At 37.1% G+C, this 13,904-nt stretch overlaps 6 non-coding genes across 6 annotated transcripts; all 6 read right to left on the bottom strand.

Annotated features, from left to right (window-relative positions):
* Nucleotides 1-1,022: 1,022 nt before the first annotated feature.
* On the bottom strand, nt 1,023-1,095 carry trnar-ucg (transfer RNA arginine (anticodon UCG)). The gene has a single exon. It is a non-coding gene; the product is annotated as a tRNA-Arg (tRNA).
* A 911-nt stretch (nt 1,096-2,006) lies between these two features.
* Nucleotides 2,007-2,079, bottom strand: trnar-ucg (transfer RNA arginine (anticodon UCG)). The gene has a single exon. It is a non-coding gene; the product is annotated as a tRNA-Arg (tRNA).
* Nucleotides 2,080-5,446: 3,367 nt separating this feature from the next.
* trnar-ucg (transfer RNA arginine (anticodon UCG)) lies at nt 5,447-5,519 on the bottom strand. Its single transcript has one exon. It is a non-coding gene; the product is annotated as a tRNA-Arg (tRNA).
* A 3,704-nt stretch (nt 5,520-9,223) lies between these two features.
* Nucleotides 9,224-9,296, bottom strand: trnar-ucg (transfer RNA arginine (anticodon UCG)). Its single transcript has one exon. It is a non-coding gene; the product is annotated as a tRNA-Arg (tRNA).
* Nucleotides 9,297-10,285: 989 nt separating this feature from the next.
* On the bottom strand, nt 10,286-10,358 carry trnar-ucg (transfer RNA arginine (anticodon UCG)). Its single transcript has one exon. It is a non-coding gene; the product is annotated as a tRNA-Arg (tRNA).
* Nucleotides 10,359-12,587: 2,229 nt separating this feature from the next.
* On the bottom strand, nt 12,588-12,660 carry trnar-ucg (transfer RNA arginine (anticodon UCG)). The gene has a single exon. It is a non-coding gene; the product is annotated as a tRNA-Arg (tRNA).
* Between the last annotated feature and the right edge of the window lie 1,244 nt (nt 12,661-13,904).

Raw genomic sequence — 13,904 nt, 5'->3', positions numbered from 1 at the left:
CCTCAATCTTCTGATTCGAAGTCAGACGCCTTATCCATTAGGCCACGCAGTCTATGTGATACAGCCCTATTTGACATTATACAGACTTTGCTATGCAACCATAGACATAAAAATTGTGAACCTGTCCGAATGAGGAAAGCTAGTGATTTTTAACAAGTACAAAGATACTCTTTCCTTCAATCTTTCGATGCAGATTCAGACACAATAATTCTCAGGCCTTGCAGTCTTAGATTATTAAAGTTGAACAACAATGTCCAAGCTTTTCAAAGCAACAAGACCAATGCCTTATTTAGCGAAATTGCAAACATGTCCATATTAGCAGATTTAATGAAATTAAACGACCACGAAAATGCCTCAAAACCTCAATTTTCTGTTTCGAAGTAAGACGCCTTATCCACGAGGCAACACCTTCTACTCCATATTCTCCGATATGACATCAAACAGACGTTGTTTAGCAACAACAGACATCAAAATTGTGAACCTATCCGAATGAGGAAAGCTAGTGATATTTTACAAGTACGAAAAGACTATGTCCCTCAATCAGACATAATATTTCTCAGGTCTTGCAGTCTTAGATTATTGAAGTGTCCAATGTCCAAGCTTTTCAAAGCAACAAGACCAATGCCTTATTTCGGGAAATTGCAAACATGTTCAAATTAGCTGAGCTAATGAAATTAAACAACCACGAAGGGACTCGGACCCTCAATCTTCTGATTCGAAGTCAGACGCCTTATCCATTAGGCCACGCAGTCTATGTGATACAGCCCTATTTGACATTATACAGACTTTGCTATGCAAAAGTAGACATCAAAGTTGTGAACCTGTACGAATGAGGAAAGCTAGTGATATTTAACAAGTAAGAAGATACCTTTTCCCTCAATCTTGCGATGCAGAATCAGACTCTATAATTCTCAGGCCTTGCAATATTAGATTATTAAAGATGAATAACAATGTCCAAGCAACAAGACCAATGCCTTATTTAGCGAAATTGCAAACATGTCCATATGCCTAATGAAATTAAACAACCACGAAGGGACTCGAACCCTCAATCTTCTGATTCGAAGTCAGACGCCTTATCCATTAGGCCACGCAGTCTATGTTATACAGCCCTATTTGACATTATACAGACTTTGCTATGCAACCATAGACATAAAAATTGTGAACCTGTCCGAATGAGGAAAGCTAGTGATTTTTAACAAGTACAAAGATACTCTTTCCTTCAATCTTTCGATGCAGATTCAGACACAATAATTCTCAGGTCTTGCAGTCTTAGATTATTAAAGTTGAACAACAATGTCCAAGCTTTTCAAAGCAACAAGACCAATGCCTTATTTATGGAAATTGCAAACATGTACGAATTAGCTGAGCTAATGAAATTAAACGACCCTATTTGACATCATACAGACTTTGCTATGCAACAGTAGACATCAAAGTTGACACCTGTCCGAATGAGGAAAGCTAGTGATATTTAACAAGTAAGAAGATACAACCATAGACATAAAAATTGTGAACCTGTCCGAATGAGGAAAGCTAGTGATTTTTAACAAGTACAAAGATACTCTTTCCTTCAATCTTTCGATGCAGATTCAGACACAATAATTCTCAGGTCTTGCAGTCTTAGATTATTAAAGTTGAACAACAATGTCCAAGCTTTTCAAAGCAACAAGACCAATGCCTTATTTCGGGAAATTGCAAACATGTACGAATTAGCTGAGCTAAAGAAATTAAACGACCCTATTTGACATCATACAGACTTTGCTATGCAACAGTAGACATCAAAGTTGTGAACCTGTCCGAATGAGGAAAGCTAGTGATATTTAACAAGTAAGAAGATACCTTTTCCCTCAATCTTGCGATGCAGAATGAGACTCAATAATTCTCAGGCCTTGCAATATTAGATTATTAAAGATGAATAACAATGTCCAAGCCTTTCAAAGAAACAAGACCAATGCCTTATTATGGGAAATTGCAAACATGTTCAAATTAGCTGAGCTAATGAAATTAAACAACCACGAAGGGACTCGAACCCTCAATCTTCTGATTCGAAGTCAGACGCCTTATCCATTAGGCCACGCAGTCTATGTGATACAGCCCTATTTGACATTATACAGACTTTGCTATGCAACAGTAGACATCAAAGTTGTGAACCTGTCCGAATGAGGAAAGCTAGTGATATTTAACAAGTAAGAAGATACCTTTTCCCTCAATCTTGCGATGCAGAATCAGACTCAATAATTCTCAGGCCTTGCAATATTAGATTATTAAAGATGAATAACAATGTCCAAGCCTTTCAAAGAAACAAGACCAATGCCTTATTTCGGGAAATTGCAAACATGTCCATATTAGCAGATTTAATGAAATTAAACGACCACGAAAATGCCTCAAAACCTCAATTTTCTATTTTGAAGTAAGACGCCTTATCCACGAGGCAACACCTTCTACTCCATATTGTCCGATATGACATCAAACAGACGTTGCTTAGCAACAACAGACATCAAAATTGTGAACCTATCCGAATGAGGAAAGCTAGTGATATTTTACAAGTACGAAAAGACTATGTCCCTCAATCAGACATAATATTTCTCAGGTCTTGCAGTCTTAGATTATTGAAGTTGAACAACAATGTCCAAGCTTTTCAAAGCAACAAGACCAATGCCTTATTTCGGGAAATTGCAAACATGTTCAAATTAGCTGAGCTAATGAAATTAAACAACCACGAAGGGACTCGGACCCTCAATCTTCTGATTCGAAGTCAGACGCCTTATCCATTAGGCCACGCAGTCTATGTGATACAGCCCTATTTGACATTATACAGACTTTGCTATGCAACCATAGACATAAAAATTGTGAACCTGTCCGAATGAGGAAAGCTAGTGATTTTTAACAAGTACAAAGATACTCTTTCCTTCAATCTTTCGATGCAGATTCAGACACAATAATTCTCAGGTCTTGCAGTCTTAGATTATTAAAGTTGAACAACAATGTCCAAGCTTTTCAAAGCAACAAGACCAATGCCTTATTTATGGAAATTGCAAACATGTACGAATTAGCTGAGCTAATGAAATTAAACGACCCTATTTGACATCATACAGACTTTGCTATGCAACAGTAGACATCAAAGTTGACACCTGTCCGAATGAGGAAAGCTAGTGATATTTAACAAGTAAGAAGATACAACCATAGACATAAAAATTGTGAACCTGTCCGAATGAGGAAAGCTAGTGATATTTTACAAGTACGAAAAGACTATGTCCCTCAATCAGACATAATATTTCTCAGGTCTTGCAGTCTTAGATTATTGAAAGCTAGTGATTTTTAACAAGTACAAAGATACTCTTTCCTTCAATCTTTCGATGCAGATTCAGACACAATAATTCTCAGGTCTTGCAGTCTTAGATTATTAAAGTTGAACAACAATGTCCAAGCTTTTCAAAGCAACAAGACCAATGCCTTATTTATGGAAATTGCAAACATGTACGAATTAGCTGAGCTAATGAAATTAAACGACCCTATTTGACATCATACAGACTTTGCTATGCAACAGTAGACATCAAAGTTGACACCTGTCCGAATGAGGAAAGCTAGTGATATTTAACAAGTAAGAAGATACCTTTTCCCTCAATCTTGCGATGCAGAATCAGACTCAATAATTCTCAGGCCTTGCAATATTAGATTATTAAAGATGAATAACAATGTCCAAGCCTTTCAAAGAAACAAGACCAATGCCTTATTTCGGGAAATTGCAAACATGTTCAAATTAGCTGAGCTAATGAAATTAAACAACCACGAAGGGACTCGGACCCTCAATTTTCGGATTCGAAGTCAGACGCCTTATCCATTAGGCCACGCAGTCTACGTGATACAGCCCTATTTGACATCATACAGACTTTGCTATGCAACAGTAGACATCAAAGTTGTGAACCTGTCCGAATGAGGAAAGCTAGTGATATTTAACAAGTAAGAAGATACCTTTTCCCTCAATCTTGCGATGCAGAATCAGACTCAATAATTCTCAGGCCTTGCAATATTAGATTATTAAAGATGAATAACAATGTCCAAGCCTTTCAAAGAAACAAGACCAATGCCTTATTTCGGGAAATTGCAAACATGTCCATATTAGCAGATTTAATTAAATTAAACAACCACGAAAATGCCTCAAAACCTCAATTTTCTATTTTGAAGTAAGACGCCTTATCCACGAGGCAACACCTTCTACTCCATATTCTCCGATATGACATCAAACAGACGTTGCTTAGCAACAACAGACATCAAAATTGTGAACTTATCCGAATGAGGAAAGCTAGTGATATTTTACAAGTACGAAAAGACTATGTCCCTCAATCAGACATAATACTTCTCACGTCTTGCAGTCTTAGATTATTGAAGTTGAACAACAATGTCCAAGCTTTTCAAAGCAACAAGACCAATGACATATTTCGGGAAATTGCAAACATGTTCAAATTAGCTGAGCTAATGAAATTAAACAACCACGAAGGGACTCGAACCCTCGATCTTCTGATTCGAAGTCAGACGCCTTATCCATTAGGGCACGCAGTCTATGTGATACAGCACTATTTGACATTATACAGACTTTGCTATGCAACCATAGACATAAAAATTGTGAACCTGTCCGAATGAGGAAAGCTAGTGATTTTTAACAAATACTCTTTCCTTCAATCTTTCGATGCAGATTCAGACACAATAATTCTCAGGTCTTGCAGTCTTAGATTATTAAAGTTGAACAACAATGTCCAAGCTTTTCAAAGCAACAAGACCAATGCCTTATTTCGGGAAATTGCAAACATGTACGAATTAGCTGAGCTAATGAAATTAAACGACCCTATTTGACATCATACAGACTTTGCTATGCAACAGTAGACATCAAAGTTGTGAACCTGTCCGAATGAGGAAAGCTAGTGATATTTAACAAGTAAGAAGATACCCTTTTCCCTCAATCTTGCGATGCAGAATCAGACTCAATAATTCTCAGGCCTTGCAATATTAGATTATTAATGATGAATAACAATGTCCAAGCCTTTCAAAGAAACAAGACCAATGCCTTATTTCGGGAAATTGCAAACATGTCCATATTAGCAGATTTAATTAAATTAAACAACCACGAAAATGCCTCAAAACCTCAATTTTCTATTTTGAAGTAAGACGCCTTATCCACGAGGCAACACCTTCTACTCCATATTCTCCGATATGACATCAAACAGACGTTGCTTAGCAACAACAGACATCAAAATTGTGAACCTAAAGCTAGTGATATTTTACAAGTACGAAAAGACTATGTCCCTCAATCAGACATAATATTTCTCAGGTCTTGCAGTCTTAGATTATTGAAGTTGAACAACAATGTCCAAGCTTTTCAAAGCAACAAGAACAATGCCATATTTCTGGAAATTGCAAACATGTTCAAATTAGCTGAGCTAATGAAATTAAACAACCACGAAGGGACTCGAACCCTCAATCTTCTGATTCGAAGTCAGACGCCTTATCCATTAGGCCACGCAGTCTATGTGATACAGCCCTATTTGACATTATACAGACTTTGCTATGCAACCATAGACATAAAAATTGTGAACCTGTCCGAATGAGGAAAGCTAGTGATTTTTAACAAGTACAAAGATACTCTTTCCTTCAATCTTTCGATGCAGATTCAGACACAATAATTCTCAGGCCTTGCAGTCTTAGATTATTAAAGATGAATAACAATGTCCAAGCCTTTCAAAGAAACAAGACCAATGCCTTATTTCGGGAAATTGCAAACATGTCCATATTAGCAGATTTAATAAAATTAAACGACCACGAAAATGCCTCAAAACCTCAATTTTCTATTTTGAAGTAAGACGCCTTATCCACGAGGCAACACCTTCTACTCCATATTGTCCGATATGACATCAAACAGACGTTGCTTAGCAACAACAGACATCAAAATTGTGAACCTATCCGAATGAGGAAAGCTAGTGATATTTTACAAGTACGAAAAGACTATGTCCCTCAATCAGACATAATATTTCTCAGGTCTTGCAGTCTTAGATTATTGAAGTTGAACAACAATGTCCAAGCTTTTCAAAGCAACAAGACCAATGCCTTATTTCGGGAAATTGCAAACATGTTCAAATTAGCTGAGCTAATGAAATTAAACAACCACGAAGGGACTCGGACCCTCAATCTTCTGATTCGAAGTCAGACGCCTTATCCATTAGGCCACGCAGTCTATGTGATACAGCCCTATTTGACATTATACAGACTTTGCTATGCAACCATAGACATAAAAATTGTGAACCTGTCCGAATGAGGAAAGCTAGTGATTTTTAACAAGTACAAAGATACTCTTTCCTTCAATCTTTCGATGCAGATTCAGACACAATAATTCTCAGGCCTTGCAGTCTTAGATTATTAAAGATGAATAACAATGTCCAAGCCTTTCAAAGAAACAAGACCAATGCCTTATTTCGGGAAATTGCAAACATGTCCATATTAGCAGATTTAATGAAATTAAACGACCACGAAAATGCCTCAAAACCTCAATTTTCTATTTTGAAGTAAGACGCCTTATCCACGAGGCAACACCTACTACTCCATATTGTCCGATATGACATCAAACAGACGTTGCTTAGCAACAACAGACATCAAAATTGTGAACCTATCCGAATGAGGAAAGCTAGTGATATTTTACAAGTACGAAAAGACTATGTCCCTCAATCAGACATAATATTTCTCAGGTCTTGCAGTCTTAGATTATTGAAGTTGAACAACAATGTCCAAGCTTTTCAAAGCAACAAGACCAATGCCTTATTTCGGGAAATTGCAAACATGTTCAAATTAGCTGAGCTAATGAAATTAAACAACCACGAAGGGACTCGGACCCTCAATTTTCGGATTCGAAGTCAGACGCCTTATCCATTAGGCCACGCAGTCTACGTGATACAGCCCTATTTGACATCATACAGACTTTGCTATGCAACAGTAGACATCAAAGTTGTGAACCTGTCCGAATGAGGAAAGCTAGTGATATTTAACAAGTAAGAAGATACCTTTTCCCTCAATCTTGCGATGCAGAATCAGACTCAATAATTCTCAGGCCTTGCAATATTAGATTATTAAAGATGAATAACAATGTCCAAGCCTTTCAAAGAAACAAGACCAATGCCTTATTTCGGGAAATTGCAAACATGTCCATATTAGCAGATTTAATTAAATTAAACAACCACGAAAATGCCTCAAAACCTCAATTTTCTATTTTGAAGTAAGACGCCTTATCCACGAGGCAACACCTTCTACTCCATATTCTCCGATATGACATCAAACAGACGTTGCTTAGCAACAACAGACATCAAAATTGTGAACCTATCCGAATGAGGAAAGCTAGTGATTTTTAACAAGTACAAATATACTCTTTCCTTCAATCTTTCGATGCAGATTCAGACACAATAATTCTCAGGCCTTGCAATATTAGATTATTAAAGATGAATAACAATGTCCAAGCCTTTCAAAGAAACAAGACCAATGCCTTATTTCGGGAAATTGCAAACATGTCCATATTAGCAGATTTAATGAAATTAAACGACCACGAAAATGCCTCAAAACCTCAATTTTCTATTTTGAAGTAAGACGCCTTATCCACGAGGCAACACCTTCTACTCCATATTCTCCGATATGACATCAAACAGACGTTGCTTAGCAACAACAGACATCAAAATTGTGAACTTATCCGAATGAGGAAAGCTAGTGATATTTTACAAGTACGAAAAGACTATGTCCCTCAATCAGACATAATATTTCTCACGTCTTGCAGTCTTAGATTATTGAAGTTGAACAACAATGTCCAAGCTTTTCAAAGCAACAAGACCAATGACATCTTTCGGGAAATTGCAAACATGTTCAAATTAGCTGAGCTAATGAAATTAAACAACCACGAAGGGACTCGAACCCTCAATCTTCTGATTCGAAGTCAGACGCCTTATCCATTAGGGCACGCAGTCTATGTGATACAGCACTATTTGACATTATACAGACTTTGCTATGCAACCATAGACATAAAAATTGTGAACCTGTCCGAATGAGGAAAGCTAGTGATTTTTAACAAATACTCTTTCCTTCAATCTTTCGATGCAGATTCAGACACAATAATTCTCAGGTCTTGCAGTCTTAGATTATTAAAGTTGAACAACAATGTCCAAGCTTTTCAAAGCAACAAGACCAATGCCTTATTTCGGGAAATTGCAAACATGTACGAATTAGCTGAGCTAATGAAATTAAACGACCCTATTTGACATCATACAGACTTTGCTATGCAACAGTAGACATCAAAGTTGACACCTGTCCGAATGAGGAAAGCTAGTGATATTTAACAAGTAAGAAGATACCTTTTCCCTCAATCTTGCGATGCAGAATCAGACTCAATAATTCTCAGGCCTTGCAATATTAGATTATTAATGATGAATAACAATGTCCAAGCCTTTCAAAGAAACAAGACCAATGCCTTATTTCAGGAAATTGCAAACATGTCCATATTAGCAGATTTAATGAAATTAAACGACCACGAAAATGCCTCAAAACCTCAATTTTCTATTTTGAAGTAAGACGCCTTATCCACGAGGCAACACCTTCTACTCCATATTCTCCGATATGACATCAAACAGACGTTGCTTAGCAACAACAGACATCAAAATTGTGATATTTTACAAGTATTTTACAAGTACGAAAAGACTATGTCCCTCAATCAGACATAATATTTCTCAGGTCTTGCAGTCTTAGATTATTGAAGTTGAACAACAATGTCCAAGCTTTTCAAAGCAACAAGACCAATGCCATATTTCTGGAAATTGCAAACATGTTCAAATTAGCTGAGCTAATGAAATTAAACAACCACGAAGGGACTCGGACCCTCAATCTTCTGATTCGAAGTCAGACGCCTTATCCATTAGGCCACGCAGCCTATGTGATACAGCCCTATTTGACATTATACAGACTTTGCTATGCAAAAGTAGACATCAAAGTTGTGAACCTGTCCGAATGAGGAAAGCTAGTGATATTTAACAAGTAAGAAGATACCTTTTCCCTCAATCTTGCGATGCAGAATCAGACTCAATAATTCTCAGGCCTTGCAATATTAGATTATTAAAGATGAATAACAATGTCCAAGCAACAAGACCAATGCCTTACTTAGCGAAATTGCAAACATGTCCATATTAGCGGAGCTAATGAAATTAAACAACCACGAAGGGACTCGAACCCTCAATCTTCTGATTCGAAGTCAGACGCCTTATCCATTAGGCCACGCAGTCTATGTTATACAGCCCTATTTGACATTATACAGACTTTGCTATGCAACCATAGACATAAAAATTGTGAACCTGTCCGAATGAGGAAAGCTAGTGATATTTAACAAGTAAGAAGATACCTTTTCCCTCAATCTTGCGATGCAGAATCAGACTCAATAATTCTCAGGCCTTGCAATATTAGATTATTAAAGATGAATAACAATGTCCAAGCCTTTCAAAGAAACAAGACCAATGCCTTATTTCGGGAAATTGCAAACATGTTCAAATTAGCTGAGCTAATGAAATTAAACAACCACGAAGGGACTCGAACCCTCAATCTTCTGATTCGAAGTAAGACGCCTTATCCATTAGGCCACGCAGTCTACGTGATACAGCCCTATTTGACATCATACAGACTTTGCTATGCAACAGTAGACATCAAAGTTGTGAACCTGCCGAATGAGGAAAGCTAGTGATATTTAACAAGTAAGAAGATACCTTTTCCCTCAATCTTGCGATGCAGAATCAGACTCAATAATTCTCAGGCCTTGCAATATTAGATTATTAAAGATGAATAACAATGTCCAAGCCTTTCAAAGAAACAAGACCAATGCCTTATTTCGGGAAATTGCAAACATGTCCATATTAGCAGATTTAATTAAATTAAACGACCACGAAAATGCCTCAAAACCTCAATTTTCTATTTTGAAGTAAGACGCCTTATCCACGAGGCAACACCTTCTACTCCATATTCTCCGATATGACATCAAACAGACGTTGCTTAGCAACAACAGACATCAAAATTGTGAACCTATCTGAATGAGGAAAGCTAGTGATATTTTACAAGTACGAAAAGACTATGTCCCTCAATCAGACATAATATTTCTCAGGTCTTGCAGTCTTAGATTATTGAAGTTGAACAACAATGTCCAAGCTTTTCAAAGCAACAAGACCAATGCCTTATTTCGGGAAATTGCAAACATGTACGAATTAGCTGAGCTAATGAAATTAAACGACCACGAAGGGACTCGAACCCTCAATCTTCTGATTCGAAGTCAGACGCCTTATCCATTAGGCCACGCAGTCTATGTGATACAGCCCTATTTGACATTATACAGACTTTGCTATGCAACCATAGACATAAAAATTGTGAACCTGTCCGAATGAGGAAAGCTAGTGATTTTTAACAAGTACAAAGATACTCTTTCCTTCAATCTTTCGATGCAGATTCAGACACAATAATTCTCAGGTCTTGCAGTCTTAGATTATTAAAGTTGAACAACAATATCCAAGCTTTTCAAAGCAACAAGACCAATGCCTTATTTAGGGAAATTGCAAACATGTACGAATTAGCTGAGCTAATGAAATTAAACGACCCTATTTGACATCATACAGACTTTGCTATGCAACAGTAGACATCAAAGTTGTGAACCTGTCCGAATGAGGAAAGCTAGTGATATTTAACAAGTCAGAAGATACCTTTTCCCTCAATCTTGCGATGCAGAATCAGACTCAATAATTCTCAGGCCTTGCAATATTAGATTATTAAAGATGAATAACAATGTCCAAGCCTTTCAAAGAAACAAGACCAATGCCTTATTTCGGGAAATTGCAAACATGTTCAAATTAGCTGAGCTAATGAAATTAAACAACCACGAAGGGACTCGGACCCTCAATCTTCTGATTCGAAGTCAGACGCCTTATCCATTAGGCCACGCAGTCTATGCGATACAGCCCTATTTGACATTATACAGACTTTGCTATGCAACAGTAGACATCAAAGTTGTGAACCTGTCTGAATGAGGAAAGCTAGTGATATTTAAGAAGTAAGAAGATACCTTTTCCCTCAATCTTGCGATGCAGAATCAGACTCAATAATTCTCAGGCCTTGCAATATTAGATTATTAAAGATGAATAACAATGTCCAAGCCTTTCAAAGAAACAAGACCAATGCCTTATTTCGGGAAATTGCAAACATGTCCATATTAGCAGATTTAATGAAATTAAACGACCACGAAAATGCCTCAAAACCTCAATTTTCTATTTTGAAGTAAGACGCCTTATCCACGAGGCAACACCTTCTACTCCATATTCTCCGATATGACATCAAACAGACGTTGCTTAGCAACAACAGACATCAAAATTGTGAACTTATCCGAATGAGGAAAGCTAGTGATATTTTACAAGTACGAAAAGACTATGTCCCTCAATCAGACATAATATTTCTCACGTCTTGCAGTCTTAGATTATTGAAGTTGAACAACAATGTCCAAGCTTTTCAAAGCAACAAGACCAATGACATATTTCGGGAAATTGCAAACATGTTCAAATTAGCTGAGCTAATGAAATTAAACAACCACGAAGGGACTCGAACCCTCGATCTTCTGATTCGAAGTCAGACGCCTTATCCATTAGGGCACGCAGTCTATGTGATACAGCACTATTTGACATTATACAGACTTTGCTATGCAACCATAGACATAAAAATTGTGAACCTGTCCGAATGAGGAAAGCTAGTGATTTTTAACAAATACTCTTTCCTTCAATCTTTCGATGCAGATTCAGACACAATAATTCTCAGGTCTTGCAGTCTTAGATTATTAAAGTTGAACAACAATGTCCAAGCTTTTCAAAGCAACAAGACCAATGCCTTATTTCGGGAAATTGCAAACATGTACGAATTAGCTGAGCTAATGAAATTAAACGACCCTATTTGACATCATACAGACTTTGCTATGCAACAGTAGACATCAAAGTTGTGAACCTGTCCGAATGAGGAAAGCTAGTGATATTTAACAAGTAAGAAGATACCCTTTTCCCTCAATCTTGCGATGCAGAATCAGACTCAATAATTCTCAGGCCTTGCAATATTAGATTATTAATGATGAATAACAATGTCCAAGCCTTTCAAAGAAACAAGACCAATACCTTATTTCAGGAAATTGCAAACATGTCCATATTAGCAGATTTAATGAAATTAAACGACCACGAAAATGCCTCAAAACCTCAATTTTCTATTTTGAAGTAAGACGCCTTATCCACGAGGCAACACCTTCTACTCCATATTCTCCGATATGACATCAAACAGACGTTGCTTAGCAACAACAGACATCAAAATTGTGAACCTAAAGCTAGTGATATTTTACAAGTACGAAAAGACTATGTCCCTCAATCAGACATAATATTTCTCAGGTCTTGCAGTCTTAGATTATTGAAGTTGAACAACAATGTCCAAGCTTTTCAAAGCAACAAGACCAATGCCATATTTCTGGAAATTGCAAACATGTTCAAATTAGCTGAGCTAATGAAATTAAACAACCACGAAGGGACTCGAACCCTCAATCTTCTGATTCGAAGTCAGACGCCTTATCCATTAGGCCACGCAGTCTATGTGATACAGCCCTATTTGACATTATACAGACTTTGCTATGCAACCATAGACATAAAAATTGTGAACCTGTCCGAATGAGGAAAGCTAGTGATTTTTAACAAGTACAAAGATACTCTTTCCTTCAATCTTTCGATGCAGATTCAGACACAATAATTCTCAGGCCTTGCAGTCTTAGATTATTAAAGATGAATAACAATGTCCAAGCCTTTCAAAGAAACAAGACCAATGCCTTATTTCGGGAAATTGCAAACATGTCCATATTAGCAGATTTAATAAAATTAAACGACCACGAAAATGCCTCAAAACCTCAATTTTCTATTTTGAAGTAAGACGCCTTATCCACGAGGCAACACCTTCTACTCCATATTGTCCGATATGACATCAAACAGACGTTGCTTAGCAACAACAGACATCAAAATTGTGAACCTATCCGAATGAGGAAAGCTAGTGATATTTTACAAGTACGAAAAGACTATGTCCCTCAATCAGACATAATATTTCTCAGGTCTTGCAGTCTTAGATTATTGAAGTTGAACAACAATGTCCAAGCTTTTCAAAGCAACAAGACCAATGCCTTATTTCGGGAAATTGCAAACATGTTCAAATTAGCTGAGCTAATGAAATTAAACAACCACGAAGGGACTCGGACCCTCAATCTTCTGATTCGAAGTCAGACGCCTTATCCATTAGGCCACGCAGTCTATGTGATACAGCCCTATTTGACATTATACAGACTTTGCTATGCAACCATAGACATAAAAATTGTGAACCTGTCCGAATGAGGAAAGCTAGTGATTTTTAACAAGTACAAAGATACTCTTTCCTTCAATCTTTCGATGCAGATTCAGACACAATAATTCTCAGGCCTTGCAGTCTTAGATTATTAAAGATGAATAACAATGTCCAAGCCTTTCAAAGAAACAAGACCAATGCCTTATTTCGGGAAATTGCAAACATGTCCATATTAGCAGATTTAATGAAATTAAACGACCACGAAAATGCCTCAAAACCTCAATTTTCTATTTTGAAGTAAGACGCCTTATCCACGAGGCAACACCTACTACTCCATATTGTCCGATATGACATCAAACAGACGTTGCTTAGCAACAACAGACATCAAAATTGTGAACCTATCCGAATGAGGAAAGCTAGTGATATTTTACAAGTACGAAAAGACTATGTCCCTCAATCAGACATAATATTTCTCAGGTCTTGCAGTCTTAGATTATTGAAGTTGAACA

Source organism: Oncorhynchus clarkii, unplaced genomic scaffold, assembly GCF_045791955.1.
Source record: "Oncorhynchus clarkii lewisi isolate Uvic-CL-2024 unplaced genomic scaffold, UVic_Ocla_1.0 unplaced_contig_10886_pilon_pilon, whole genome shotgun sequence".
In the NCBI taxonomy this organism is placed as follows: Eukaryota; Metazoa; Chordata; class Actinopteri; order Salmoniformes; family Salmonidae; genus Oncorhynchus; species Oncorhynchus clarkii.
The sequence above is the reverse complement of the archived record's forward strand: the minus strand, read 5'-3'. Positions and strand labels throughout refer to the sequence as shown.